The following is a 24640-nucleotide window of genomic DNA, read 5'->3' as shown; positions in this document are numbered from 1 at the left end:
CAGCTAGAAAATTGTTTTTAGCCCATTTGACAGGCAGCAATCTGGATGCTAGCAAGGCCCCAGAGGACAGTCTCAGCAGTGGAGTTGGACAGACAGGCCTGCTGGCTGTGGGCTCCGTGTGTCTCTTGGCTGCTTGGCATGCCTGCTGCCCCTCACCCTTCACCCAGGAATAAACTGCCTGGTTGTATTGATTTGGCTCTGGGATCCAGAAACCATGGGCTGAGCCTGGGTTCCGGGGCTCTGAAGTCAGGTCTATCTGTGACACCCAGTGACAGTGACACAGCCTCTCTTAGGACCTGTTCACAGCAGACCTTTGGGAGAAAGCACCACCATTATGTCAATCCCTGGCATTTGTATCAGGCTGTGTACATTTAATGTACCTGCCTTAACTCAGTATGATCTTAATATGCCTCTAAAGTAAGAATCAGACCCACTTTCCTGCTGGGAAAACTGAGGCAAGAGCAGCTAAGTTGCATGCTTAAGGGTAAGAAACTAGGTTTGTAGTTGCTGTCTGGGGTACTTTGTTTCCTGTCACAGGGCCTCTCCTGAGCTAAGAGAGGAAAAGTTTTCCAAGATGTCCTGATGATGTGTGGGCTTTCACTCAGCCCTATCACCCAAGGAAGGGACCACAGCACCACGCTGCCCATGCCAACCTTATCTGCCTACCCCCAGGGGATGAAGCAGGAACACCAGACATAATGTATTTAGTTGGCCTGTTCTGGTCTCTGGCAATCTGTCCTCTATGGCTTTCATGGGCACATTTTGTCTTTCTGAACTTCTTCTTTCTCTGAGTTCATTTTTCTTTGTTTATCTTTCCTTCTGAATTTCTCTCTCCTTGTTCACTGAGAGTCCTGTTTGCCTCCATCTATCTGTGTTTACTTTTTATTTTTGCTTTTTATATTTCCAGTCTTCTGGGAATTTTCCCAAGATCCCTTCTACCTTCTTCCCTCCGACACCATCTTGTTTCCGAGAAAGCATCTTCCATTTGTTCCTACCCCCATGCCCTATGCCTCACCTTGTCCCAAGCTTCTTCCAGTGTCAGATTGCTCAGCCTTGTTAATCCAGTGGGTACTTATGGAGCACCTACTGTGTGTCCCAGGAATTGAGTTAATGCCCTAGGAACCAAAGTCTAACACCTGTGCCTGAGCATTTCTTTATTTATTTTTATTTTTATTTTTATTTATTTTTTGAGACAGAGTCTCTCTCTGTTGCCCAGGCTGGAGTGCAGTGGTGTGATCTCAGCTCACTGCAACCTCCGCCTCCTGGATTCAAGCAATTCTTCTGCCTCAGCCTCCCAAGTAGCTGGGATTACAGGCGCCCGCCATCACGCCCGGCTAATTTTTTGTATTTTTAGTAGAGACAGCATTTCACTGTGTTGGCCAGGATGGTCTCGATCTCCTGATCTCATGATTCACCCACCTTGGCCTCCCAAAGTGCTAGGATTACAAGTGTGAGCCACCACGCCTGGCCATGCCTGAGCATTTATTAAGCACCTACTGTGTGCGTGCCAAGTATTGTGCTACAAACTGGGGATACAAAACCTGGTCGCTGCCCTCCTATGGGCTACTTGGGAAGTCTGAGTCCCTAGTTTACTTAAAAACAGATCATTATAATGTCTTGGGAAGTTGGGGACTGGGTGTGACCAGAGCAGAAGGTTCAGGGAGAGAGGAACTGGCCAGGCAGAGCAAGGGTGCAGGGCGTTCCAGGTAGAAGGAACAGTGTGTATAAAAGCATACAGGCGTGAAGCAGCCCGGTGTTCTCTGGTGGGCACTGGGAGTTGTTTGGTCTGGCGGGACATGGAGTGCAGGTTGGAGAGCCCGGGGAGATGAGGCCAGAGGCAGGCAAGCCCAGATGGTGCAGAACCTCGTGTTCCAACAAGAGTTGACCTTTATCCTGGAGCAGCCGAAAGCCCAGGCAGCCTCATGGTTCCCTGCAGCCCGGGAGCTTCAGAGCTGAGTCTGGGTCAGAGCCAGGCCCAAAGCACTCTCCTCTGATCCCCCATTAGCCCACATTCACAGCCCTCAGCAAGGCCTGTGAGAGTTAGTCACTTAAATATAATGCTATTTCCAAAGCTCATTCATTCATTCATAAATGTTTAGCAAGCTCTGATGTTTGCCAGGTGCTGCTCTGAGCACCATGAATGGGTCATTAAACCCCACAGAGGCTCCAGCTTTCAAGAAACGTATATCCTTGGCAGTTGGGAAGGGGACAGACCATAAAAAACCAAACAGAACAAAGAAAGAAAATTTCAGATCACGATATGTGCAAATAAGAAAATGAAACAGGGATGCAATGGAGTGTGATGGGCGTCTGCTGAGTAGTCAGGGAAGGCTGCTCTGAGGAAGGTTATGTTTGAGCTGAGACCTGGTTGACAAGAACAAACCAGTCATGTGAACATCTGCAGGCTGAGGGTTTCGGGCACAGGAAACAGCACAGCACATGCAAAGTCCTCAAGGCATGAAAGAGCTTTGTGTTTTCCAGGTTTAGAAAAAAGGCTGGGTTCAAATCCACCACTCTTCAGTAATCCTCTGCAAGGATTATTATACCCATTTTGTAGAGATGGAAACTGAGGCTTGGTCAGGAAGGTTAGTTTGTTGATCAGAATCACAACTGGGAGTACACATTTTGGCTGTAAAGCCACTATTGTCGGCTGGGCATGGTGGCTCACGTCTGTAATCCCAGCACTTTGGGAGGCCGAGGCAGGCAAATCACCTGAGGTCAGGAGTTCGAGACTAGCCTGACCAACATGGAGAAACCCCGTCTCTACTAAAAATACAAAATTAGCCGGGTGTGGTAGCACATGGCTGTGGTCCCAGTTACTCGGGAGGCTGAGGCAGGAGAATCATTTGAACCCAGGAGGCGGAGATTGTGGTGAGCCGAGAGCATGCCATTGTACTCCAGCCTGGGCAACAAGAGCGAAACTCCATCAAAAAAAAAAAAAAACCACTATTTTTGGGGTATTTTGGGGTGTGTGCACGTATGTGTGTGGTTTTTTTTTAATAAAAGCATCAAGTTCAGCAACCATGTGTCCTAAATTATCTAGAATGGTCAAATTTTTAAAATTCTTTTTTTTTTTTTTTGGAGATAGAGTCTCACTCTGTTTCCCATGTTTCCCAGGCTGGAGTGCAGTGGCATGATCTCAGCTCGCTACAACCTCCACCTCTCAGGTTCAAGCAATTTTCCTGCCTCAGCCTCCCAAGCAGCTGAGATTACAGGCGCCTGCCACCACGCCTGCCTAATTTTTGTATTTTTAATAGAGACGGGGTTTCACCATGTTGGCCAGCCTGGTCTCAAACTCCTGACCTCAGGTGATCCACCCACCTCAACCTCCCAAAGTGCTGGGATGAAAGGCGTGAGCCACCGTACCCGGCCCTAAAATTCTTACTGTCTCCTGGACAGTCATCTTGGACATGCTCTGTGTTCCATAACATGACTTCAAGCCTTGTCTTTGTCATGTACTACCAGTGGGATCCTAGACTAGCATTTCAGCACTTTAAGCCTCAGTTTCCTAATTTGTAAATAGGGAGGAATTGTAATCATTCCAATATCACAGGCTTGCTGGGAGGATTAAATGAGATCATCCACATCAGGGTTAGCACAGTGCCTGGAATGGCGTACCTGTGAAATTAATGGTGATTCTTCTTTATTGTTACCTTGGGAAATGGAGGCCAACTGCAGGATGATGGTGGCTCCAAGCAGCTGGGGACCCAAAACATGCACAGAGAAAGAGAGACCAACAATGTGAAGCCTCTGATGCATGAGACAGGCAGGGGAGTGGTGGGAGGAGAGAGCAAGAGTGAGCAGCCAGGAGGGCCTCTTCCCTTCCCTTTACCCAGCCTCTCACTCCTCTGCTAGGATCCTACATTGACACATCTTGTACTTCCTGTTTCCAGGGAAATTCCTCACTGCCAGACTGCACCCACCCTTGAGGACCTCACAATCTCTTTGGGCAGAGCAGAAGCCATACAGAGACAGGGACTACGAAGCAACAATCCCCAGCCCTGTGTGTTCAAGGAGCCCCCGAGGGGCAGGCAGCCACGCTGCAGAAGGCTAGCCTCACCGACCCCCAGGGAGCCCGGCGTGGGCTGCAGGGACAGAACGCTTCTCAGAGGAGGTAGGGACCCCATGGAGTACGTGACACCGGGCCCTCCAGCTGCATGCTCCAGTTAGCAGGACAGAGACCCCTCCCCACCCATTCCCAGCCTTCCCTGGCTTCCTGCTCTGCTGCTGGGAGGCCCTGTCACCACACATGCGCGTGCACGCGCTAACACACACACCCCTCCCAGGCACCCCCGGAAGACCAGCTGCAGCTGGGGGTGGGGGTGCACAGAGCACAGCCAGGGTTCTCAGATCCCTAGTCTGCTCTCCCACCCCGCCCTAGCCCCCAACTGCCGAGCTGCTTCTAGGTTTAAAGCAAAACATGACTCTGTCCTTCCTGCTGCTCAGTGGCAGCAACACTGCCTCGGGTTATTTTTAGCAGGGATGCAGGGAAGGCACAGTTCTCCTTGACTTTAACTAGGGACAACCCCCAACCCCCAGCCAAGACTCACTGGAGGAGGCCGGGTACGGAAACCCCCCTCCCAGAAAGGGGAAATGGTGTGTTTTCTGTTCCTTCAATTCACTAGAATGGGAGTTGCAGTCAAGCTTGGGGTTGAACTGATGGGAAATTCTAGGTTCCAAAGCCTATGTGTGGGCTCTGCCCCATTCCTGGTCTCTGTGTTTCCATGAATCCGGGAAGCGAGAGGCACACGGTGTCTGGAGTGCCCCGTCTGTGGGTGTTGATGGGATCCCTGGGAAACTGTTTGGTTATAGCCAGGCTCTGTGGACTACACAGGGGCACCAGGCATTGTGGGTGGTGTTTCACAGGCGCTGGCTAAATAATTCATTAAACTGAGCATGTCCATTCCTTGTATTTTTCCCTATGTGTATCTTTTAGATGCTAGCAGTGCTTTATGAGGTATAATGTACATACATTCCACATACAGTAAAATGCACAAATCTTAAGTGTACAGCTTGATGAATTTTGACAAATATATCTGCCCATGTAACCATCACCTAGATCAAGATTTCAGACATTTTCACCACCTCCAAATTCCTTTGTGCCCTCTTCCAGTCAGTCTCCACCGCAGAGGCAACTGATTCTGATTTCTATCTATCACCATAGATCATGTGTGTGTTTTACAAAGTTAAAAGAAATACAGCTGCTGTCATAGAAGAGGGAAATGAGCAATAAAGTTCTTAACATGAAAGGGAGGCCTCAAAAAAGGGGGTTACTGGAACTGGAAAAAAATGAAGGTATCATTGGCCTGGGAAACAGGAGGTTTCAGACTCAGCCCAACCCCTCAGGGTTGGGACCAGAGGGCTTGGGACACTTCTTGGAGCAGAGAGGCTGTGAGTTGGGAGGGGGCAAGGGGAGGGTCAGCCGTGGCTTAGGCCCAGCTGCCTCCTGTTCTGCTAGAGGTCCCTGCCCCTCCTCCCGGCCCTCCCCACCGCGCAGTTTCAGCAAGGCCGAGGCTGCAAGGAAAGGTTCTCTCAGGGGCATCCCCCCAGAGGGAGAGTTTAGGGCCCCTGTGTAGTTGGGTTATTTGTTTTTCTTGCCTTCCTCTTCAAGGTCTGGGACTCCTACATCCTTTGTCCTGCCTGGGAAGGGGAGAGGCTGAGGCTGTCAAAGTACAGTGCTAGGGAAGAGTCACGATGCTTTTCATTCTGTCCTTCCTTTCTTCATTCAGAAACAGTTATCTGAGCACCTATGTCGTGCCGTAGATTCTGCCAGGTGCTGGGGATAGGAGGATAACTAAGCCACATTTTAGCTTGCTATGGAGTCCCAGTTGGCATGCCCGGGTGAGGCCAGGCCTTATACCTCCTTCATATTGGAGATGAGGGGCCCAGAGAGGGGAAGTGACTTATTCAGAATCACACAACTAGCTGCAGGCAGAGGAAGGCAAAGAACAGGGATCCCTGATTCAGCCCTAGATGGGGACAAGAAAGCAAAGGAAACCAAACCAACAGCCGACTCCCCGGTGTTCCCTCCTGCAAGCTTTTTAGGATAACAAAAAGCACTGACCTGGAGTAAGAGGACCTCATTTCTACTGCTAGGTCTTAGAAACACTTCCTCTCTCTGGGGGTCTCAGCTTTCTTCCATGAACACGCGGGAGGCAGCTTGCAGGGGACCTCTGACTCTCGCAAGCACACCCCGCATTCTCCTGCCTCTGTGCCTTTGCTCGGGTTGTTTCTGCCGCCTGGAATGCCCCCTTTCCCCTCCCACTTCCTTCCTCTGACATTCTCCTAATCATTTATGGCCTAATTCAAATGCCACCCCCAGAGGCCCCCCAGTCCTTGGGCATCTGGGGAGTGGTGTCACCCAGGTCTCCACTACCAGAACAGACAGAGCCTCCTCCATTTTGCAACCCTCCCATCCTAGGGCACAGCCTTCCAGGGAGATGGGGTCAGTCACTTTTGGAGGAATTGAAGGGATTTATTCCTCCCGCCCTACACTTTCACATGCTCCTTTTCAACATTCAGAGACTGATGTCATCCTTCTGCTGGGCCTCCAAGACATTGTGCTTTCTACTGGCCATGCCAGCCCAGGCTGGAGCATCAAACTTGGGCACTTCTGGCAAAGGTGGCTGCCCTGGGAGGTGACCCCAGGAAGGACAGCGGGGCCTCAGCCAGAAGCACAGCTGCCCCACCTCAGTTGTCCATCCTTATTCACAAACACCCGAGCAGAAATCCTCCTTCCACCACAAACACATGAATCCTGTTCCCACAACCATATCCAGACCCACTCCTACCTGCCTGCCCACAACAGCAAGTTTGCGAAAATGTCCCCCACTGCTCCCACAGCTCCCCTGCCCCTCCCATGGGTGGGCATTGTCACGGGTGTACATTCATTGCACATACACACAGGGCACACACAGACATGCACATGGGCGCATAATGGGCAACACAGATGTGGACACATGCATGCATACACACAGATGCATACATGGGCACATAGCCCCACAAACACATGTGCACATGGAGCACACACTCACACATACATGAACACACGGGCACACAGGCACATGTATGCACACACGGGCGCACAGGCACACACACTCACACGCTGTCTCATGATAGGGGGCTCCTCTCCACCCTCAGCTCTCAGGCGAGCCTAGCTCACACGCCTTGAGCTGAGGACGCTGTAGGGGAAATGTGGGCTCAGTTGCTGGTTCCCAGCTGCCTCTGGCTTTATATCCAACTGGAGTCTTTTCTATTAATTTTTCCTACTGATGGCTCTATGGGAATGAGAGAGTGCACAAGAGCTGTGGGTTTACTCTGAGACAGCACCTTGTTTGGGTGCCTGGCAGGAATGGGGATGGAGGGGTGGGGTAAGGATTCCATCACTTCTAGGAACAAAGGTCTCCAAGGAGCTGAGGTTTGGTGAGACCAGTAAACACAAGGCTGGTCTTTCCTCTCACTGCCACACTCCTCCCTCCAGCCCATCCATTCTTCCCATTGCTGCAGATGCCCCAGGCCCATGCTCTCCCCTATGGGGAGGTGGGAAGGCTTGGAAGAGGGCTCAGTCCCAAGGTTGATGTGGCAGCTTTGGGACTGGCAGCAGGGTTCCAAGCTGTCTAGACCCCTTCAACAGAAGGGTGGCTTCTCTCAGACTCCTCCAGGGCAGCACAGCAGAAATCCAGAGACCAGCCAGTTAGGGGAAAATGTTTGCGACCCAGTTACCAGATCTCAAGAGTTGGGCAGGGAGGAAGCTTGGATTCAATTAAACCCGATTCAGCTGCAGTCACTGAGTACAGAGCATGTACCTGGGATGGGTTGGGGCAGGTAGGAAGGGTGAGGGGTGGCACAGAAATCACAAGACACAGTAACTGTCTTCTAAGGGTACGTGTGTCTTGGTGTGAGAGACTGGGGAACATCACATAGGCAGAAGAACTCCCGAGAGTGGAACTCAGACACAACGTGCTGCACACTGAGGCCATCGCCTCTGCCCACCCCTCCCAGAGCATACAGACACTGCCACTTGCCTGATCTTCCTGTTATCTTCCCTATTTTGTTTTTCTTTTAGAGTCAGGGTTTCTGTTGCCCAGACTGGAGTGCAGTGGCACAATCATAGCTCACTGCAACCTTGGACTCTTGGGCTCAAGTGGTTCTCCCACCTTGGACTCTCGAGTACCTAGGACTATAGGTGTGTGCCACCACACCCAGCTAATTTTTTTTTTTTTTTTTGAAACTGAGTCTCACTCTGTTGCCAGACTGGAGTACAGTGGCGCGGTCTTTGCTCACTGCAACCTCCACCTCCTGGGTTCAGGTGATTCTCCTGCCTCAGCCTCCCAAGTAGCTGGGATTACAGGCATGCGCCACCATGCCCAGCTAATTTTTGTATTTTTAGTAGAGATGGGGTTTCTCCATGTTGGTCAGGCCGGTCTTGAACTCCCGACCTCAGATGATCCACCCACCTTGGCCTCCCAAAGTACTGAGATTACAGGCTTGAGCCACTGCGCCCTGCCCTCACCCAGCTTATTTTTTAAAATGTTTTTAGAGACGAGGTCTCCCTACCTTGTGCCCAGGCTGGGCTCGAACTCCTGGCCTCCAGCAATCTTCCTACCTCGGCCTCTTGAGTTGCTGGGATTACAGATTTGAGCCATTGCCCCCAGCTGTCTCCCCTATCTTGGTAACTAATGTCACATGGCAGCCCAGGACAGAAACTTCTGGGCCACCCTAGATTCTTACCTCCCCTATCCCATCCAATCAGTCCTCACATCCCATGGGTTATTCTTGTCCCATCCTTTCCATCCAACCCCTCCTTCAGGCCTCACCACCACTGCCTTGGCGTTTCTCACCGCTTCCCTCCCAGGGCTTCTAATGGCACAGGGGCTGGAAGGATCTCACCTTCAGGTTTATACCATCCTCTCTCTCCGTTCTCCACACGGATGCCAGAGTGATCTCAAACTCCTGACCTCAGGTGATCTGCCCACCTTGGCCTCCCAAAGTGTTGTGATTACAGACATGAGCCACCACGCCCAGCAGAACACAGAGTATTTTTGAAGAAAATACATTTTGAGAGTAAAATCCTATACATCTTTTTTTTTTTTTTTGAGACAGAGTTTCGCTCTTGTCACCCAGGCTGGAGTGCAATGTCTCCATCTCAGCTCACTGCAACCTCTGCCTCCCGGGTTCAAGCAATTCTCCTGCCTCCCGGGTTCAAGCAGGCACCTGCCACCACACCCTGCTAATTTTTGTATTTTTAGTAGAGGCGGTGTTTCACCATGTTGGCCAGGCTAGTCTCAATCCCCTGACCTCAGGTGATCTGCTCACCTCAATCTCCCAAAGTGCTGGGATTAGAAGCATGAGGCACCGTGTCTGGCCTTATTTTTTGTTTTTTTGTTTTGTTTTGTTTTGTTTTTTTCTGAGTCTCACTCCATTGCCCAGGTGGGAGCGTGGTGGCATGATCACAGTTCACTGCAGCCTGGACCTTTTGGGCTCAAGCAATCCTCCCGCCTCAGCCTCCCAAATCATTGGAATTACAGGTGTGAGCCACCTTGCCCAGCCCATCTTGCTTTTTAAATAGAATTTATGTGAATCTCCAAGCCTAAGATTTTTCTTTTCTTTTCTTTGAGACTGAGTCTTGCTCTGTCACCCAGGCGGGAGTGCAGGGGCGCGACCTCTGCTCCTGTGTTCAAGTGATTCTGCCTTAGCCTCCTGAGTAGCTGGGATTCAGGATTACCCTGAAACCCTGTCTCTACTAAAAATACAAAAATTAGCAGGGTGTGGTGGCAGGCGCCTGTAATCCCAGCTGCTCAGGAGGTTGAGGTAGGAGAATTGCTTGAACCCGGGAGGCAGGCACCATCATGCCCAGCTAATTTTTGCATTTTTATTAGAGATGGGGTTTCACCATGTTGGCCAGGCTGGTCTTGAACTCCTGACCTGAAGTGATCCACCCACCTCAGCCTCCCAAAATGCTGGGATTACAGGTGTGAGCCACCATGCTTGGCCGCCTAAGATTTTTCAAGTCAGTGAAGAGAGATGTCCTCATAACCCCCTAAGGACCTGCTTAACCATGGATGGGTGTCAGCCCCTTACTAAGCAAGCCTTGTGGTTTTATGCCCCCAGGAGACGGACCCACTGAGAAGTGACCCCAGGCCTCAGTTGAAAGAGCCTCACGTCTCAGTGGATGGACTGGGGACAGATTGTTCCAATCAGGGATGTCTGTGAGGGATTTCTGGAAGAGGTGAGATTTGGGCTGAGTCTTGACAGATTTTGACAGTCAGAAGGAAGGGAGAAGGGCAGGAAGTCAAGAAAATATTTGGACCCCGAGGCTTAGTAGTTGGACAGGCAAGGCAGGGACGCAGGGGAGAGAGGATGTGAGGGTGTGAGTCCAGAGAGGCAGGTCACAGCCCTCCTGGGTGGCTGCACAGTTTTGGACAAGTGGTTGCTTTTTACATTCTCTGCTACCGTTTATGCAAATTGAGCACTTAAGTCTGGGAAAAAGCTCACATGAGAATCCCCAGGGCAGGAGCGTTTGCTGATCCCTGGGTCCCCACCCTCCACCTAAGCTGCTTCAGCCTCGTACACTGACTTCTGAGAGGTGTTGTGGCTTAGAGTATATGTCACAGCTCTGCTGCTTGCTAGAAGGGCAGGTCTTTTAAAACCTCTGTGCCTCCATTTCCTTAACTGTCAAAGGGTGGTAGTGTCTATCTCATAAGGTTGTTGTTGGAGACTAAATTAGTTAAGGCACCTCAGACCATCTAGACCACCAGCTTCATTAAGGGCTTAGTAGACATTAGCTAATATTGTCACTGGATCCAACTGTCTTCATAATGAGGCAAAATTCCATTGGACTGTCCCTCTTCTAGGCCACAGGATTTGGCCTTGGCTGCTGCCTCATTCTAGTCCTAGGGTTCCCTCAACAAGTGTGGCTCCCGTTGACCTGAGCCACATCCTTGTCACTCACCACATGCCCCAAGGAGTCACTCCCCTCTTTTTGCCCCTGCCCACTTATGCCCACTCTACTGATACTGGCTTCTTGTTTTAAGATTTTTTCTTTCTTTCTTCTTCTTCTTCTTTTTTTTGGGGGGCAGGAACCAGATCTTGCATTGTCACCTGGGCTGGAGTGCAGTAGGGTGATCATGGCTCACTGCAGCCTTAACCTCCTGGGCTCAAGTGATCCTCCCACCTCAGCCTCCTGAGTAGCTGGGACTACAGGCACCCACCACCACACCGGCTTTGGGATAAAATTAGTTTTGCTTTGTGCCCACAGGACCTGGACAGGACAGCAAAACTGTGATGAGAGTTTACTAAATAGTTTTGGGGAGTGACCAGGCCACACGGCCAGCTTCAGTTCTAGGGTCGGCCCAGTTCCTGCCGTCAGAAGTGAGTCTCAGAAGGCGAGGCACTGGTGCCTCAGCATCTCCCTGAGGGGAGCCAGCTTACTGCCCTGCATGTTGCCAGGCTTGGGAGATACCTGTTGGTGGTTTGCATGCCAGGGTGAAAGCAGCATCTGGCTATGCAATGGCAGCCCTCAGATCTCTGGGAACTAGGCTGGGATGGTAGACAAATCTGGCTCCTTGCTGTGAAGGGGCAGGTAGTGAGGGGATTGGCTTACAAAATGGAGCCTGGGCCCTTTCCTAGTGCCAGGCCCTACGAGCTGTTCCTTAGCAAACCATGAGGGCCTCCATGCTTCTCTTTGAACTTCCAGGTGTATCTCCCTGCAAGATAACTACCACCTTATCATACTTACCCTCCTTACCCACTTCTGGGGCTTTCTCCTGACACCTCCCATTCTACAAAAGCCTTCTCTAAGATTCCGCTGTAAAATGGAAACAAACATCTCTGTGGCGAGGGCTGAGAGGATAGAGTTGACCTTAATAGTTAGAAATTCCAGGTGACGGGCTTAATTTACTTTGGTGCAGGGGATAAAGGGAAAATAGAGAGCGGGTAACAAACAATTATTTGCAAGCTATTTTCTAGAAAATACAGAGAGGCCCCGTGTGGTGGCTCATGCCTATAATCCCAGCACTTTGGGAGGCCGAAGTGGGAGGATTGCTTGAGCCCAGAAGTTTGAGGCCAGCCTGGGCAACATAGGGACATGCTATTTCTACATTTTTTTTTTTTTTAATTAGCCCAGTGTGATTGTACGCACCTGTAGTCCCAGCAACTTGGGAGGCTTAAGTAGGAGGATCATGAGCCAGGAGTTCAAGGTTACAGTGAACTGTGATTGCACCACTGCACTCTAGCCTGGGCGATAGAGCGAGACTGTCTCAAAAAACAAAAAACAAAAAAACAGACAGAAGTAGAAACATAATGTACCAGACTAGTAAGTACACACACACACCGTGTGTTTTTAATCAACTTTACAGGGGCATAATTTACATACAATAAAATGCACCTGTTTAAGTATACAGTTTGATGAGTTTTGACAAATGTTTACCTATGTAATGTCTATCACAATGTAGATTAGTTCCTCCACTCTAAAAGTTTCCCCGTTTCTTTTTCTTATCTTTCTTTCTTTTCCTTTCCTCCCCTCCTCTCCCCTTCCCTCCACTCCCCTCCCTTCCTCTCCTTTCCTCTCCTTTTCTTTCCTTTCCTCTCCTTTCGTTTTTTTGAAGTGGAGTCTTGCTCTCTTGCCCAGGCTGGAGCACAGTGGCACAGCCTCTGCTCACTGTAGCCTCCACCTCCCGGGTTCAAGCAATTCTTCTGCCTTGGATCCTGAGTAGCTGGGATTACAGGCACCTGCCACCACGCCCTGCTAATTTTTGTATTTTTAGTAGAGACAGGGTTTCACCATGTTGGCCAGGCTGGTCTTGAACTCCTGACCTTAGGTGATGCACCCACCTTGGCCTCCCAAACTGTTGGGACTACAGGCATGACCCACAGCTCCCGGCCTTCTTTTTTTTCTTTTGAGACAGGGACTTACTCTGTCCGGCCCAGGCTGGAGTGCAGTGGTGAGATCACAGCTCAGGGAAGCCTCCACTTCTCAGACTCAAGTGATCATCTCACTTCAGCCTCCCAAGTAGCTCGGACTACAGGTGCGAGCCACCACACCTGGCTTTTTTTTTTTTTTTCTTTTTGTAGCAACAGAGTTTCGCCATGTTGCCCAAGCTGGTCTTGACTTCCTGGACTCAAGTCATCTGCCTACCTCAGCCTCCCAAAGTGATGGGATTACGGGCATGAGACACTGCACCGGCTGTCTTTGTTTCTTTTTGCAATCAATCCCTACCTGGTCCAAGCAAGGGCCCATCCCTACCTGGTCCAGTCTGCTTTTTATCAATATGGATTAGATTTATATTTCCTAGAATTTTACATAAATGGAGTCATACAGTATGTACTCTTGTATCTGGCTTCTTTTGCTCAACATAATGTTTTTGAGATTTGTTCATGTTTTTGCACATATTAAGTAGTTTGCTCCCTTTTATGGCTGTATTGTATTCCACTAGATGGTTATAGTACAGTTTATTTATTCATTCTTCTGTTGATGGACATTATGGTTGTTTGTTGTTTCGGGCTATTATGAAAAAGTTGCTGTGAACACTCTTGTACAACTCCTTTTGTGGACACATGTTTTTATTTGTCTTGGGAGCAGAATTGCTGAGTCGTATGGCAAATGTGTGTATGCTTAACTTCAAAATAAACTGCTAAACTGTGTTCCAAAGTGACTGTATGTTCTCACCAGCAAAGTATGACAGTTCCAACTGTTCCACATTTTGGCCAGCTCTTGGTATCATTGGCTTTTTATTTTTCACACTTTTTTTTTCTTCTTTTTTTGAGACAAGATCTCACTCTATCACCCAGGTTGGAGTGTAGTTGTGCAATCATGACTCACTATAGCCTCAACCTCTCTGGGCTCAGGTGATCCTCCCCCTCAGCCTCCTGAGTAGCTGGAACTATGGGCACACACCACCATGCCCAGTTAGTTGTTTTATGTTTCGTAGAGACCAGGTTTCCTAAGTTGCCCAGGCTGGTCTTGAATTCAAGCAATCCTCCTACTTCAGCCTCTCAAAGAGCTGAGATTACAGGCATGAACCACTGCACCCAGCCCTATGTTTTGCACTTCTGGTTAGGTGCGGAGTATCTCTCGCTGAAGCACACAGATGCTGCCCTACTACCTTTTCTGAAGCTACTTTTCCTGCCCCTTGGTCTTCCGCAACTGCTCTGAGCATCCTTCTGCTTCTGCATGTGCTAGGATCATTTCCTGGAATTCTCATCATTTGGGCCTTAGCCCAGATGTTACCTCCTCAGAGATCTTCCCTCACTACCCTCTCTAATGGAATTCTCAACACTTTTTATCACATTACCCTGTTTGTCCCGTGAGAACATAAGCTCCATGAACAAACATATCTTGTCTGTTTTGTTTACCTAAAAGCCGTGCCTTAAAGATCACAGATGCTCAATATATATTGCTGAATGGACTTGCAAGTTTAAAATGTATGTTCAACATATTGACCTTTGGGGTCCTGGGAATGAAAGCGTTTGCATAACATCACATCAGAAATATTTAAAGCCTAAGTTATTTTTATTGTCTGGGACTGTTCTCTTTTGCATGTAAATATCTTAAAATCCTACAAATATATGAAACAAGAAAGAAAAGAAAAAACAACCATAGTTTCATCAAACTATGTTGATTTTTAAAAAATCAAATTGTTATGGTTTAGAAATACAAATCATTTTTTAATTAGTTTAAAACTGATTTTTTAAAGTTCACTTTTGAATAAGTTATATTTGCACATGGTGAAAAATTCAAACAGTATATACTTCTGGAAAATGCTGCCCATATGCAAACATAGTTATATCTTTCTGCACTTTTTTCCAAAAATAGTATCATACTGTATGCATTGCTTGCACCTTGCTTTTGCATTTAACAATTTATCTTAGAAATCATTCCACGTCATTATATGTGATATGGTTTGGACCCGGTGGGAGGTAATTGAATCATGGGGGCAGGTTTTTCCCATGCTGTTCTCATAATAGTGAATAAGTCTCATGAGATCCGATGGTTCTTTAAGGGGGAGCTTTCCTGCACAAGCTCTCTTCGCCTGCCGACATCCACGTAAGATGTGATTTGCTCCTCCTTGCCTTCCATCATGATTGTGAAGCCTCGCCAGCTATGCGGAACTGTAAGTCCAATTAAACCTCTTTCTTTAGTAACTTGCCGAGTCTCAGGTATGTCTTTATCAGCAGCATGAAAACAGACAAATATAATATGTATCAGTTAAGATTAGATCTGGCTGCTGGTGAAAGAAAATTAAAAACATCAATGCCTTGCAAAATTAGACATTGATTTGTCTCTCTAATGAAGTCCAAAGGTAAGTGGCCAGACAATACTAAGATTCCATAATTATCAGGGACCTAGGATCCTTCTATCGTTTTTATGCCATCTTCAACATGGGGCTTCTACCTCATGTTCCAACATGACTGTCTGAGCTCCTGCCATTACATCTACATCTATCTAGGAAAAAAAAAAAAAAAAAACTTTAACAAGAACACAGGGGCCCACCTACCAGCAAAGGAGGCTGGAAAATTTATTCTTTATTTCAAATAGCCATGTGCCCAGCTCAAAAATCAGAGGGGAAGAGGAGGATGGATAGTGGGGCACAACTAGCAATCTCTGTTATAAGTATACATAGATTTGCCTCATTTAAAAAAACGCTATATAGAATTCCATTGTACAAGGCCAGGTGCGATGGCTCATGTCTGTAATCCCAGCACTTTGGGAGGCCAAGGTAGGTGGATCATCTGAGGTCAGGAGTTTGAGACCAGCCTGGCCAACATGGTGAAACCCCACCTCTAGTACATATACAAAAATTAGCCAGGCATGGTGGTGCACACCTGTCCCAGCTACTCAGGAGGCTGAGACAGGAGAATCTCTTGAACCTGGGAGGCGGAGGTTGCAGTGAGCCAAGATCACACCACTGCACTCCAGCCTAGGCGACAGAGGGAGACTCTGTCTCAAGAAAAAGAATTCCATTGTACGAATGTACCATTATTTATTTAATCAGTTGGCAGGCCTTAAGTTATTTATACTCAGCACAAATGATGCTGCAAGGAACTAGATCTTTATACCTACCTACTTCCTTGGCATATATGGGAATATTTCTGCAGGAAAAATTCCTAGGAGTGGAATTATTAGGTCAAAGACTGTGTTAGTTCTTGCCAAATTTCCCTCTGAAGAAGTTTCATCAACCTTTGCTCTTACCAATAATATTTTCCCACACCTTGACCAACCTACTGTATTACAAAACTGTAGCAATCTTCTGGGGAGAAAATGATGTATCCTTCTGACAGGTATAACATGGTCTTGGTTTACATTTCTCTTATCACAAGTTAGGTCAGAAGTCATGAGATCATGTCCTTTGCCAGAACATGGAGCTGGAGGCCATTATCCTTAGCAAACTAATGCAAGAACAGAAAACCAAATACCGCATGTTCTCACTTGTAAGTAGGAGCTAAATGATGAGAACACATGGACACAAAGAAGGGAACAACAGATACTGGGGCTTACTTGAGGGTGGAGGGTGGGAGGAGAGAGAAGGGAGAGGATCAGAAAAAATAACTATTGGGTACTAACTTAGTACCTGGGTAACAAAATAATCTGTACAACAAACTCCCTTAACGTGAGTTCACCTGTATTACAAACCTGCACATGTATCTCTGAACCTAAAATAAAAGTTAAAAAAACAAGTTAGGTCAAAAGTCTTTTCATACTTACCAGTGATCTAAATTATGAAAGTAGTTCAAGTATCTGGTAATACACTTAAAACAATCTAAAGAGAAATACAATAAAAACGAGTCCTTTTTCCTACCCTAGATTCCCAGTCCCATCCCCTTAGGCATAACCATCATTAAGAGTTTCTTGCATATCTTTCCGTAAAGTTCCACCGGAACTTTAATTACATTTAACTATACATATAACATTTTTAAAAAGCAGAAGTGGGAGTATCCATTATATTCTGTTCTATGCTTTGCTTTTTCACCTAATATATTTTATAGATCTTTTTATGTAAGTACATAGATACATATCATATTCTTTTAAATTGTTGCATATGTTGAATGGCAAAGCCATAATTTAGTAAAACAATCTCCTACTACTGATGATCAAATTATCTTTAGTTTCTTGCTGTTACAAATACCGCAGAGAACATCGTTGTATACACAGTTTGGCCAACATGTAGGAGTACAGCTATAGAATGAATTCCTGGAAGTGGAATATTAGGTCATTGAGTATGTGGGTTTTAAAATTTGATAAACATTGCTAAATTATCTGCCAAACAGGTTACCCAATCTTCACTCTCACAAACGAAAATGGCTTTGCCCTATTTCCCACATCCTTACCTATATTGTATATTATCAAACTTTTAAATCAAGTAGATACAAATGGCATATCATTATATTAAATTGCATAATTTTCATTATGAGTGAGGTTCAGTATCCTCTGATGTATTTCTTTTTTTTCTTTTTCTTTTTTTTTTTTGAGACAGAGTTTCGCTCTTGTTGCCCAGGCTAGAGTGCAATGGCACGACCTTGGCTCACTACAACCTCCGCCTCCCAGGTTCAAGTGATTCTCCTGCCTCAGCCTACTGAGTAGCTGGGATTACAGGTGCATGCCACCACACCTGGATAATTTTTGTATTTTTTGTAGAGACGGGGTTTTGCCACATTGGCAAGGCTGGTGTCTAACTCCTAGCCTCAAGTGATCCACGTGCCTGGGCCTCCCAAAGTGTTGGGATTACAGGCGTGAGCCACTGCATCCAGCCAGTGTTTTCTCTTATATTATCTTTATAGTTTCATCTTTTACCTTCAGATCTTTGATTCATCTGGAGCATTTTTGTTGTAAGAAATGAGGTAAGGACCTAGTTCCCCTCACCCTCCTCACCCCCAGATAGCTAATCAGTTTTTCCACCATTGTTGTTGAATACTTAAACGTTTCCTCACTGCTCTGAAACGTCCATAGGTAGTTAGAACTATTTCTATGTTTTATATCATTTCATTTGTATGATTTGATTAAAATAAATTTGCAGGCCGGGCACGGTGGCTCACGCCTGTAATCGCAGCACTTTGGGAGGCCGAAGCAGGTGGATCATGAGGTCAGGAGTTTGAGACCAGCCTGCCCAACATGGTGAAACCCTGTCTCTACTAAAAATACAAAAATTAGCTGGGTGCATTGGTGTGTGCCTGTAGTCCCAGCTACTCAGGAGGCTGAGGCAGGAGAATCGCTTGAACCTGGTAGGCGGAGGTTGCAGTGAGCCGAGATCACGCCATTGTACTCCAGCCTGGGTGACAGAGTGAGACACTGTCTAAATATATATATATATATGTGTATATATATATGTACACACACACATATATATATTTGCATTTCACATGGCAGAATCAAATTGTTTTAGTGACAGTTTTGTACTATGTTTTCATCTCTGGTGGGGCTATAATTCTTTTTCAGAATTTTCATAGCAATCTTTACATGCACATTTTTCCAAGTGAATTTTAGAATCAGTTTGTCAAGGCAAAAAAAATCATATTGTCATTGGGATTGCAAACAGTAAGTATTTTTGTACCTCAGTCTACAAAAATATACAATTTATAAACAAAGGCCTATAAGTGATATATGGTATCTATAAATCCCACAAAACATGTTGACAAGCTATTAGGCCTTCTCCTGAGGCTCCCAGTGATCTTGGTGTCTCAAAGCAGCTTCTGCAACTGGGAAATTGCCTCAGGAGCTAAATCCAGCCACCCAGATATATTCCTAGTTTTCTGAGCAATAAAGATGGAAAACCATTCTTTCCTCTTGAGGTGTCACTGGTACAACCAAGTGAAGGCAGTAGGTGCTGCATTGGAGTTCAGCACCTTAGGAAGAACAAAAAGAAGCAGCTTCAGATCTGGCAGTGGTCATCCTGGAAATACAGCGGGCAACAGGCTTCTCTGGGCTCTCAATTACTTGTCTGTGACTCTGTAGGCCTGGAGCTCCTTTCTAGATACCTGACCCCACTTCTCTATAGAAGTAGAAACTGCAGCATGGAGGGGAGAGAAATTTCTCAAGTTTGCACAACTATTTAGTGAAAGATCAGAGCCCAGAGACCAGGTGTATCGTTAGTGGATCTTAGTTACAAACAATAGAGTCCTATCTGACTAGAATGAGCAGAAAGGGGACTTATTTCAGGTTGTTAGGTAACTCACAGAATCATTGGGAGGGAGGAGAGAGACAGATTCCAGGCTAAGCTTCCAGGGGTAATGCCTAAAATCACATCGCAGAGAAAATGATTGCTACCACCGTTGCTGAACACTGATGCTGAGAACTTAATGTTAGCACAGCCACTCCTGCCTCCAGCACCAATGCCAAATTCGACTTCAGGAACTTGACCTTACAACCCTGCGAAACCACTTCTGTTGCCATTGTGATCACCAAGCCTCCTTCTGTGCACTTCAGAATTGAAGCCTTTCTTGGGTGTGTGATTAGTAGAACTGGGTCACATGTCAATGTTCTAGCTGCAAGGGAGGCTGGGAATCTGAGTTCTGACTTCTAGTTTGAGAGGCAAAACCCATAATAGAAGAATTTCCCCAGTACAGAAAGGTCAATTAGAATTGGACCAATGCTCCAAAGACAACTACATATGCTAGACAAATATCTTTAAATCTTTTATAAAATTGATAAATAATATTAGTACATATTTATGGGATACATGTGATATTTTGTTACATGCATGAATGTGTAATGATCAAATCAGGGTATTTAGGGTATCAATCACCTTGAATATCATTTCTATGTGTTGGGATTTAACTTTCATTTTTTATTTTTTTTTGAGACGGAGTCTTGTTCTGTCGCCCAGGCTAGACAGTGGCTTGATCTTGGCTCACTACAACCTCTGCCTCCCAGGTTCAAGTGATTCTCGTGCCTCAGCCTCCCGAGTAGCTGGGATTACAGGTGCCCAGTACCACACGTGGCTAATCTTTTTTTTTTTTTTTTTGAGATACAGTCTCGCTCTTGTTGCCCAGGCTGGAGTGCAGTGGCATGATCTCGGCTCATTGCAACCTCCGCCTCCCAGGCTCAAGCAATTCTCCTGCCTCAGCTTCCCAAGTAACTGGGATTACAGATGCCTGCCATCACACCCAGTTAATTTTTGTATTTTTAATAGAGATGGGGTTTCATCATATTGGCCAGGCTGATCTTGAATCCTGACCTCAGGTGATCTGCCCGCCTTGACCTCCCAAAGTGCTGAAATTACAGGCATGAGTCACAGCGCCCAGCCTGAATTTAACTTTGAAAAAAACTTTTTTTTTGATAAAATACAATTTGTTAATGTATTATTCCTTTAGTTTCATATCAAATAAATCTTTGTTTAACGCAAAGTCACAGAGATTTTCTATGTGTTCTAGAAATGTTAGTGCTTTTGGTTTTGCATTTAGGTCCAGGATCCATTTTTAGTTAATTTTTCTATACGGTGTGAGATGTAAATCAAAGTTTATATTTTGCATGCCATTATCCAGTTGTTCCAGCACCATTTGTCAAAAGACTGTCTTTTCTTTTCTTTTTTTTTAAATTTTATTGTAGGTTTGGGGTACATGTGAAGGTTTATTACATAGGTAAACTCATGTCACAGGGGTTTCTTGTAGAGATTATTTAATCACTCAGGAATTATGATTTAAATCTTAAATGCATCAAAAACCTAATGAGATAGTGAGAAATTATTGGACCAAGATAGAAGAAAATGTAAGAGTTAGGTTAGGGTTGCCAGATAAAAATACAACATTCCTGGCTGGATGCAGTGGCTCACGCCTGTAATCCCAGCACTTTAGGAGGCCAGGATGGGTGGATCACTTGAGGTCTGGAGTTCCAGACCAGCCAGGCCAACAAGGTGAAACCCCATCTCTACTAAAAATACAAAAATTAGCTGGGTGTGGTGGCACACGCTTGTAATCCCAGCTACTCGGGAGGCTGAGGCATGAGAATCGCTTGAGCCTGGGAGGCAGAGGTTGCAATGAGCCGAGATCATGCCATTGCACTCCAGCCTGGGTGACAGAGTGAGACTCCGACTAAAAAAAAAAAAAAATACAGCGTTCCTGGCCAAGTGTGGTGGCTCACGCCTATAATGCCAACACTTTGGGAAGCTGAGGTGGGAGGTGTGCTTGAGCCCAGGAGTTCGAGACCAGCCTGGGCAACATAGTGAGACCCTGTCTCTACCAAAAATAAACAAAATTAGTAGGGCATGGTGGTGCACATCTGTAGTCCCAGGTACTCAGGAGGCTGAGGTGGGAGGATTGCCTGAGCATGGGAGGTTGAAGCTGCAGTGAGCTGAGATTGCACCACTGCATTCCAGCCTTGCAACAGAGTGAGACCTTGTCTCAAAAAACAAACAAACAAACAAACAAACAAAAACCCAGCACTCCCAGTTAAATTCTTATCTGAATTTCAGTTAATGGATAACTTTTCAGTGTGTGTCCCAATTAAATTCAAATTTCAGATCAACACTGAATACTTTTTTCATGTGCAAATTATGTTGCTGCAATATTTGGGATACACGTAACATTAAAAAAAGCATTTGTTGCTTATCTGAAATTAAAATTTAACTGGACATCCTATTTTTAAATTTTTATTTATTTATTTTTAAATTTATTTTTTAGATGGAGTTTTGGTCTGTTGCTCAGGCTGGAGTGCAGTGGCCGGATCTCAGCTCACTGCAAGCTCCGCCTCCCGGGTTTATGCCATTCTCCTGCCTCAGCCTCCCGAGTATCTGGACTACAGGCGCCCGCCACCTCACCCAGCTAGTTTTTTGTATTTTTTAGTAGAGACGGAGTTTCACCGTGTTAGCCAGGATGGTCTCGATCTCCTGACCTCATGATCCGCCCGTCTCGGCCTCCCAAAGTGCTGGGATTACAGGCTTGAGCCACCGCGCCCAGCCATTTTTTTTTTTTTTTTTTTAAGACAGAGTCTCTGTCACCTAGACTGGAGTGCAGTGGTGCAATTTCAGCTCACTACAGTCTCTACCTCCTCGGTTCAATAGATTCTCCTGCCTCAGCCTCCTGAGTAGCTGGGATTACAGGCATGCGCCAACACCCCTGGCTAATTTTTGTATTTTTTTTGGTAGAGACGGGGTTTCACCATGTTGGCCAGGCTGGTCTTGAACTCCTGACCTCAGGTGATCCACCTGCATTGGCCTCCCAAAGTGATAAGATTATAGGCGTGAACCACCATGCCCGGCCATTTCCTCCTTTTTAGTGAGTGTCAATTATGATTTTACCTTCCCTGCCTCACCACTGTGTGTGGGGAGTGGATAACCTGAAGTTCAAAGGTCTTCAGACCGAAAGCAGCATCAATTGAAATTGAAGACTCATTCGTACCTGGCCTTGATTTAGATGAGGAAAGTATGGACGTCAAGCTCAATACTAGCACATTAATGGGGTGAGACCTTGGGGGGAATTAAGGGTCAGTGAGTGTATTGTACATGTAAGAGCAAGTGAATCATTAGGAGACAGAAGATGGACTGGGATAGAGAGTAAACTTAGTGGTCCCCAGAGAACCATATATCTGAATATTCACACCATTGTTAGTTCTCTCTCATTGAAACTGGACTGGGCTGTAACCTGTTTTAACCAAGAGAATGTGGTAGAAGTGATGCTGTGTCAGTTACAGGCGTAAACCTTAAGAAGGCCTGACAATTTCCATGCCTTCCGTGTAAGACCAGTTTGAAAGTGGATCATTCAGCCCTGTTCAAGCTGCCCCAACCCTTGCCACATAGACTAGAGACCAGCTGTCCCTGCTGAATTCTGTTCAAATTGCAGAATGATGAGCAAATGATGTGGTTTGGATTTGTGTCCCCACCAAATCTCATGTTGAATTGTAATCCCCAGTGTTTACAGGTGGGGCCTAGTGGGAGGTGATTAGATCACAGGGGTGGATTTCTTATGCGTGGTTTAGCACTATTCCCCTTGGTGCTGTTCTTGTGATAGTGAGTGAGTTCTCGTGAGATCTGGTTGTTTAAAAATGTGTGGCACTGCCCCGCTCCCTTTCTTGCTCCTGCCATGTGAGAGGCCTCGATCCCCTTTTGCCTTCTGCCATGATTGGAAGCAGAAGCAGAAATCGTTATGCTTCCTGTATAGCCTGCAGAGTCACGAGCCAATTAAACTTCTTTTATTATTTATTTATTTACTTATTTATTATTTTTTGAGATGGAGTCTTGCTCTGTCTCCCAGGCTGGAATGCAGTGGCACAATCTTGGCTCACTGCAACCTCTGCCTCCCAGGTTCAAGCGATTCTCCTGCCTCAGCCACCCGAGTAGCTGGGATTACAGGCTTCTGCCACCAAGCCCAGCTAGTTTTTGCATTTTTAGTAGAGACAGGGTTTCACCATATTGGCCAGGCTGGTCTCGAACTCCTGACCTCAGGCGATCCGCCGCCTCAGCCTCCCAAAGTTGGGAATACAGGCGTGAGCCACCGTGCCCGGCCTTATTATTACTCTCTCTCTATATATATTTTGGAGTTTCGCTCTTGTTGCCCAGGCTGGAGTGTAATGGCGTGACCTCCACTCACTGCAACCTCCGCCTCCCAGGTTCAAGTGATTCTCCTGTCTCAGCCTCCTGAGTAGCTAGGATTACAGGCATGCACCACCATGCCCGGCTAATTTTGTATTTTCAGTAGAGATGGGGTTTCACCATGTTGGTCAGGTTGGTCTTGAACTCCTGATAGTAGGTGATTCACCCACCTTGTCGTCCCAAAGTGCTGAGATTATAGGCATAAGCCAACGCACCCGGCCGCCTCTTTTCTTTATAAATTACCCAGTCTCAAGTATTTCTTTATAGCAATGTGAGAACGGACAAATAACAGTGAGTAAATATGACAGCTGTTGTTTTAAGCCAGGAGTAGGCAAACTATGACCCATGGCTGGTTATTTGTTCTTTTATTTTTATTAACAACTTTTTTGAGATATAATTCACATACCATACAGTTCACCCACTTAAAGTATACAGCACAATGGTTTTTAGTATATTCACATATGTGTGCAACCATTACCATGGTCAACTTTATAATAATTTCTCAAAAAGAAATTCTGTATCCTTTACCTATCACCTTCCCATCCTCCCTTCTTTTACACCCCCAGCCCTAAGAAATCTATGTATTGTCTCTTTTCTTCCCTGTTCTGGACATTCCATGTGAATGTAATCATATAATATGAGATCTTTTGTGACTGACTGCTTTCATTTATTGTTTTCAAGGTTCATATATGTTGTAGCATCTATTAGTACTTCGTTCTTTTTTTTTTTTTTTTTGAGACAGAGTCTGGCTCTGTTGCCCAGGCTGGAGTGCAGTGGCATCATCTCAATTTATTGCAGCCTCCAACATCTGGTCTCAAGCGATCTTCCCACCTCAGCCTTCCGAGTAGCTGGGACAACAGGTGCATGCCACCATGCTGGGCTAATTTTTTGTAGAGCCAGGGTCTTGTCATGTTTTCCAGGCTGGTCTTGAACTCCTGGGGTCAAGCACTCCTCCCACCTATCTCCCAAAGTGCTGGGATTACAGGCAGGAGCCACCATGCCTGGCCAGTTTTTCCAATTATTTAGATGGTCTTTAATTTCTTTTTTTAAAAAGCTCTGCATACATTCCACTAAAAATTGTCTTTTTTTTTTTTTTTTTTTTTTGAGATGAGTCTCGCTCTGTC

The 24640-nt window shown here is 46.3% G+C and overlaps 1 protein-coding gene across 2 annotated transcripts in view; it reads left to right on the top strand.

Moving 5' to 3' along the window:
* Nucleotides 1–24640, top strand: part of FKBP5 (FK506 binding protein 5) — a 201464-nt gene that overhangs the window by 4105 nt on the left and 172719 nt on the right. For both annotated transcript variants that reach the window (XM_011986566.1, XM_011986567.1), the window contains exon 2: nt 3894–4114. The gene's annotated coding sequence lies outside the window, so the exon portion shown is untranslated. The remainder of the gene's footprint in view (nt 1–3893; nt 4115–24640) is intronic.

Source organism: Mandrillus leucophaeus, unplaced genomic scaffold, assembly GCF_000951045.1.
Source record: "Mandrillus leucophaeus isolate KB7577 unplaced genomic scaffold, Mleu.le_1.0 Scaffold3, whole genome shotgun sequence".
Taxonomy (NCBI): domain Eukaryota; kingdom Metazoa; phylum Chordata; class Mammalia; order Primates; family Cercopithecidae; genus Mandrillus; species Mandrillus leucophaeus.
Note: the sequence above shows the minus strand (reverse complement) of the source record. Positions and strands in the feature narration are given on the sequence as shown.